Below are 7,655 nucleotides of genomic sequence, written 5' to 3'. Positions count from 1 at the left end.
TTTCACTTTCAATCTTATTAACTGAGTGATAGGACTTTTTTCATGACATAATTTTAAAGATTTTAGAAGTATTAAACGTTACAGCCAAATTGCAGTGTTTGTGCACTGCAGTTCCCTTTATTGGTGAACAAGGGACTGCCAGAGAACTGTGCTGCTGATTCTAGCCCTGCACTGTTTCAAGTGTTGGGAGTAATTCTAGTACACTTGTCACACCTGAAGAAAGAATATTGCAATCAGATGGAAGGGAATCGTTAGCAAGGGCGGGGTGGCGGGGGCATATGGGAGAAAAAAGGGTGAACTTTGGTTGTGAATATTTAGCAGTGCCCATTAAGGACATCTCTGCTACAATACTCTTGCCACAGCTAGAGAACTCCACCCTAGGCTCTCTGCCATCCTCATCTTTGCCCGGCTGGCTTCTTTATTTGCATTTACATCTCCTTTCTGTTCTGCTATCCTCAACTCAGTAGTCTTCTGTCACAGTCTCTGGAGAAGGCAATGGCACCCCACTCCAGTACTCTTGCCTGGAAAATCCCATGGACGGAGGAGCCTGGTAGGCTGTAGGCCATGGGGTCGCTAAGAGTTGGACACGACTGAGCGACTTCATTTTCACTTTTTCACTTTCATGCAATGGAGAAGGAAATGGCAATCCACTCCAGTGTTCTTGCCTGGAGAATCCCAGGGACGGGGGAGCCTGGTGGGCTGCCGTCTATGGGGTCGCACAGAGTCGGACACAACTGAAGTGACTTAGCAGCAGCAGCAGCAGCAGGCACAGTCTCAGGATGGCTGCCATAGCACCAAACATCATGTTCTCATATGAAATGTTCAAAGAGAAAGGAAGGGATAGAGGGAGGGAAAAAAAAGAGGAAAATGCTTTCTCTTTGTGTCCTCCCTTATCAGGGTGAAAAATCTTTCCCATATGACTTAACAGACTTCCCCTCACATCTCATTGCTCAGAACTATGTCATATGATTACCTCTAGCTGGGAGGAAGGGTAGGAAAGTATGTATATACAGTAAAAAAAAAGTATTTTTTTTTAAACAGCACACTAGAAATAACAGGACTTAGAGAAAATACAAGCTTGGAACAGACCACTCAAAACCTATGCAGTTTTGTTACCTGAGGACCATAAAAGTTACTAGGCTAATGAAAAATATCAGCACAATTAAATCTCCTCTGGTGTTCTCAACATCACAGTAATCTTTTAGAGCTATATTGTCTGTTTTGTCTATGTGAGGCTCTTGAGCATTTTTAAGTTTTTTTTTAATGTGCACCATTTTTTAAGCTTTTAGTGAATTTGTTATAATATTGCTTCTGTTGTTTATGTTCTGCTTTTTTGGTTTCAAGGCATGTGGGATCTTACCTCTCCAACCAGGGATCAAACCTGCACCTGCTGTACTGGAAAGTGAAGTCTTAACCACTGGACCGCCAGGGAAGTTCTACTCTTGAGCATTTAAATATACCAATCCAAATTGAGATGTGATGTAAGTGTAAGATATACACCACATTTCAAAAACTTCAGTTCAGTTCAGTTGCTGTGAACGACTCTTCAGCTGTGACTGAAGAGTCACGTGACTGACTCTTCAGTCAGCCATGTCCGACTCTCTGTGACCACATGAACTGGAGCGCGCCAGGCCCCCCTGTCCATCACCAACTCCTGGAGTTCACTCAAACTCACATCCATCGAGTCGGTGATGCCATCTAGCCATCTCATCCTCTGTCGTCCCCTTCTCCTCCTGCCCCCAATCCCTCCCAGCATCAGTCTTTTCCAATGAGCCAACCCTTCGCATGAGGTGGCCAAAATATTGGAGTTTCAGCTTCAGCATCAGTCCTTCCAAAGAACACCCAGAACTGATCTCCTTTAGAATGGACTGGTTGGATCTCCTTGCAGTCCAAGGGACTCGCAAGAGGCTTCTCCAACACCACAGTTCAAAAGCATCAATTCTTTGGCACTCAGCTTTCTTAACAGTCCAACTCTCACATCCATACATGACCACTGGAAAAACCATAGCCTTGACTAGATGGACCTTTGTTGGCAAAGTAATGTCTCTGCTTTTCAATATGCTATCTAGGTTGGTCATAACTTTCCTTCCAAGGAGTAAGCGTCTTTTAATTTCATGCCTGCAGTCACCATCTGCAGTGATTTTGGAGCCCAAAAAATAAAGTCTGACACTGTTTCCACTGTTTCCCCATCTATTTCCCATGAAGTGATGGGACCAGATGCCATGATCTTCGTTTTCTGAATGTTGAGCTTTAAGCCAACTTTTTCACTCTCCTCTTTCACTTTCATCAAGAGGCTTTTTAGTTCCTCTTCGCTTTCTGCCATAAGGGTGGTGTCATCTGCATATCTGAGGTTATTGATATTTCTCCCGGCAATCTTGATTCCAGCTTGTGCTTCTTCCAGTCCAGCATTCCTCATGATGTACTCTGCATATAAGTTAAATAAGCAGGGTGACAATATACAGCTTTGACATACTCCTTTTACTATTTGGTACCAGTCTGTTGTTCCATGTCCAGTTCTAACTGTTGCTTCCTGACCTGCATACAGATTTCTCAAGAGGCAGGTCAGATGGTCTGGTATTCCCATCTCTCTCAGAATTTTCCACAGTTTCTTGTGATCCACACAGTCAAAGGCTTTGGCATAGTCAATAAAGCAGAAGTAGATGTTTTTCTGGAACTCTCTTCCCTTTTTGATGATCCAGCGGATGTTGGCAATTTGATCTCTGGTTCCTCTGCCTTTTCTAAAACCAGCTTGAACATCTGGAAGTTCACGGTTCACATATTGCTGACGCCTGGCTTGGAGAATTTTGAGCATTACTTTACTAGCGTGTGAGATGAGTGCAATTGTGCAGTAGTTTGAGCATTCTTTGGCATTGCCTTTCTTTGGGATTGGAATGAAAACTGACCTTTTCCAGTCCTGTAGCCACTGCTGAGTTTTCCAAATTTGCTATGAAAAAATAATGTTGAATATCTCATTAATAATTTTTATATTGATTATATGTTGAAATAGTTCACCTGTTTCTTTTTACTTTACTTTTTGAAAATATAGCTACTTGAAAGTTTAAAATTGTACATGTTTCTCATATTTCTGCCAGACAGTGCTGCTTTAGAACCTTTAACCCTGGGACATGTGCTTTCTCCTTGGACATGTAGGTCATTGAGGACATTTGATTCCAATTGAAAGCAGTTTCATCGAAATTAAAAGTCTGGTCCAGTGTCTCATGCTCTTGGATTGAAAGAATTAATATTGTTAAGAATGGCCGTACTAGCCAAAGCAATCTGCAGATTTAATGTGATTCCCTATCAAGTTATCCATGACATTTTTCACAGAACTAGAACAAATAATTTCAAAATTTACATGAAACCATAAAAGACCCAGACTTGCCAAAGCAATCCTGAGGGAAAAGAAAGCCATATGTTTATATCTGAAGTCAAGGTGAATATGTCATGGAGGCAGTGTATATGTCTATGTGTGTTTAGAGGGATGGGGGTGTGTCTTTCTGAAGAGTAGTTTAGTGGAAAAGGATCAGACGTGGATTATTTTTCACCAATTGCATGTGACCAGAGACAAATTACGTTTTATCTTTTTAAAAATATGTATTTATTTACTTATTTGGCTGGGCCAGGTCTTAAATGCTGCACGTGGTATCTTTGGTCTTTGTTGCTGCACACCAGATCTTCAGTTGCAACATGCAAACTCTCAGTTGTAGTATGTGGGATCTAGTTCCCAGACTAGGGATTAAACCCCGGGCCCCCTGCATTGGGAGCGCAGAGTTTTAGCCACTGGACCACCAGGGAAGTCCCCACCTTTTTCCTTCATTTCTACTTACTCACTTGTTAAGGATTATAATACTTACTTTGACCACGCAATTATTAAAAACACTCTGCTGTGATAAACTACATTAACGTTAAATTCAAACTATGTGAGTAATGTATGAAAATGATCTGAAAACGTTCAATAGGTAGAGTCTATGCAGATTTACAGTTCAGTTAAATTTGGTGGGGTTTAAAACTTTTCTGTCTGCATTTAGAAACGTAGGCTGTAAGTATGGTTATGGTCTGGAATATTTGCCAGATTGGGGCCGAGAGTTCTGGCCTTGTGCTGCCCTCCTGTGCTGTTTAAACAGCTCAGCAGGTCAGTTACATTCCTGCTTCATGAATGCTCTGCGGGGGAATTCTTATTACTTACCCTCTTCTGTCCTCATGTGGCAACAGAGGGCCTAACTATTCTGGATGTTTCTGTTTCTTTGGTGAAGGAAGCCAGATGGAAAACCACTCTGAAACATTTAGGTCAGAAAATCAAATCCCAAGTTAAGGAAAAAGGCAACAAATTGCAAATTGCATTAGATACTAGAGATGTAATTGGTTCACTGATACAGGAAGATCTTAAGCAGATTACTGAGGTTCGGAGAAAAATACCATTATGACAACGTCAGAAAAGGCTTTTTGTCAAGAACAGAAACACAACTCAATGTCCTTTTATTATGCTAAGAATTTACAATAAAGCGATGGTTTTCTAAGCAGAACATTAGCCGGGTGAAATATGAGATTCGCAAGCACAGCTCATTCAGTGCTAATTCTCTTAGCACAGCCTCCAAAAGCGATTCCTTTCCAAGAGGTTTAAGGTAATTTATCAACATGACAATTCTCTGGAAAGTTAAGAAAACACACTGAAGGAATGATAGAATGTGAAACCATACAGAGAAACAAGCAGAGGTGGTCAGTGGGTGGCACCTTCTTTACATGCTTAGCTCCCTATCTGCCAGTGCCCAGGCCCCATCCCAGGCCTGCTGCCACACTGGCCTCCTGCTATTAGAACCTAGCCACTCTCTGTTTAGATGAGGTATATGCGTGCATATTTTGTTCATGTGGGTATACAGCACGCAGGGACATTACACGACTTACCTTTTAGTCCACTCCTGCCAGGCTTTCATATCCTCCACTTGGCCAGAACTATTCTTATCAAGATCACCAATGACCTTCATGACCAAATCCAATGGTCAGTTTTCAGTCCTCATCTTACTTGACTTACCAGCAACATTTGAACCATTTGATCTCTCTCGTCCTTGAAACATTTTGTTTTACTTGGCTTCTGAGTCACCTCTCTCTTGGCTCTCCTCCACTCCATCAGTGGCTCCTTTATATTCTCTTCTGTTTAGAGACTTCCCATCATTTTGATTTCTAAAGGTTGTAATGCTCAGGCCTCTTCTCTATCTAAACTCACTCCCTTCATGATCTTATCTAGTCCCAAGGCTTTAATATAATATAAATGCTGAAAATTTCCAAATTTGTTTCTCCAACACAAACCTCTCTTGCCTGACTTCCAGACTCATATATACAACTGCTTACTCAATGTTTCCACTTGGATGCCCATGTCTGTCTCACACTTAGCACACTCGAAGCAAAATTTGTTCCTCCCTCAGTCAACCCCACTTCAGTATATGGCCAAACCTTCTTCAGTTGCTTAGGCCAAAAAGCCTTGGGGTCATTACGGACCCTTCTTTCCCATACACTCTACATTTTCAATCATTTGGCAAAGTTTGCTGGCTATATCTTTAAAAACATATCTGTCCATTGACAGATGAATGGATAAAGAAGTTGTGATTCATACACACAATGGAATATTACTCAGCTATAAAAAGGAACATATTTGAATCAGTTCCAAAGAGGTAGATGAACCTAGACCCTATTATACAGAGTGAAGTAAGTCAGAAAGAGAAACACAAATATCATATATTAACGCATATATATAGAATCTAAAAAGATGGTACTGACCATCCTATTTGCAGGGCAGCAAAGGAGACAAAGACATAAAGGACAGACTTTTGGACATAGTGGTGGAAGGAGCGGGGGAGTGATTTGAGAGAATAGCATGGAAACATATACATCACCATATGTTAAATAGACAGCCAGTAGGAATTTGCTGTATGACGAAGGAAACCCAAAGCCAGTGCTCTGTCACAAACTAGAGGGGTGAGATAGGAAGGGAGGAGGGTGGGTGGCTCAAGGTGGGTGGGGGTGGGGTGAGGATCTATGTATACCTATGGCAGATTCATGTTGATATATGGCAGAAACAATATTTTACAATATTGTAAAATAATTATCCTCCAACTAAAAATAAGATAAAAATTTTAAAACCCAAATATCATAACTCTACACTTTTTTCCACATACATTGCTACCACCCTGGTCTGAATCAGCACGACCTCTTTGGATTACTGCAATGGTCTCCCTACTTCTCTCAGGCTTCTTTGAAGAACTTTCCACACAGCAAAGTGATCAAAATTAGCCAAAGTCAAATCAAAACTCCCCACTCAAAGATGGCTTACCTCAATTGGAATAATATTGAAAGTCTTTATCATATCTTGTAAAGTATACATGATCCAGGGCTCTAGTTTCTTTCTGATCTCATCTCCTACCTCCCAGCCCCTACATACTCTAACCTGCAAGTCCCTTTATCGTTCTTTAGCATCCCAGGCATATTCCTCGGGGCTCTTGGATTTGCTATTTCGTCTGCCTGGAACACAGAAAATTATGTAGTCCATGCCCTCATTTCATTGAGGTCTCTTTTCAAATGTCATTTAATCAGAGAGTCCTTCCTAATATAGCACCTGTCTCCATTACTCTCTGCACCCTCAATGACACCAGTTGAGCACCTTTAATGGCATGACACCCTATGCTTACTTATTTGTGTATCGTCTGCCTTCCACACTTGAGTATTAACTCCATTCCATTAAGCAGGACTTTGGCTGTCTTTGTTTTCTGCTGTGTCCCCAGAGGGTCTGGCATCTGGTAAGAGCTCATTAAAAATTTAATGAATGAAGGAATGAACAAATATTCATGTGAACAGTTATTCAGAGAGTGGTCAGGAACAGAAAATGAGCACTTTCCAGTATTTTTTTTAGCTGTAAGTTTGTGCAAACTGAAGACTGAGATGGTCATTGAGAGAGGTTTTCTCCTTCATATCTTCTCAATGAATGTAGTAGAAAATGGTGAGTTGGTGGTGAATATGTTTTTTGTTCCAAATTCCATATTCTACTCATGAAAGTTGTCCATTTATGTTTCAATCATGGAAATTAAGGTCGTGAAACCAGAGTTTGCTATTTCCCCTTCTTATGAAATCAGCAATACTGAATTTTCTTACTATATTTTGCTTAAAAATGAGAATTTTTTCTCTAATTAAAAATACCTCATGAATTTTTTTTTTCTCTAAAGTCTGACCTAGCTCAGTTTTAAACCTTTTTTGAGTCGTTTCTTTCAAAGATGCTATTTTTCTTTTTAGAAATTCGAATCTCCTTTTCTCCAGAACCTTCTATTGATGAACAGTAGGTAGACTAAGCCAATGAAACTTCAGTGATAAAATTTACAAACTCACTAAGTCATTGCATCATCTACAAGGGTCAGCACAGTGGACTCTGGACTCAGCTTCCGAAGGGCAGGCACACTGGTCCTAGCGCCTTGCCTGCACCTTTCTGTGGCTTCAGAACACTCAGTCTTCTTAATCTCGGGGCCTCATCTGCAAGAGAGGATAATGGCATTTGTCTTGCCATGGTGGTCTTATGAGGGTCAAATGTGATGAAATCAAAGAAGCTGCTTTCAAATATGTAAAGTATTAATCAGGGATGTCTTGGGTTCTACTAATAGAAACCAGTAACAAAC

This window comes from Bos indicus, chromosome 5 (assembly GCF_029378745.1).
Source record: "Bos indicus isolate NIAB-ARS_2022 breed Sahiwal x Tharparkar chromosome 5, NIAB-ARS_B.indTharparkar_mat_pri_1.0, whole genome shotgun sequence".
NCBI lineage: Eukaryota > Metazoa > Chordata > Mammalia > Artiodactyla > Bovidae > Bos > Bos indicus.
This window is presented reverse-complemented; position numbering follows the sequence as displayed.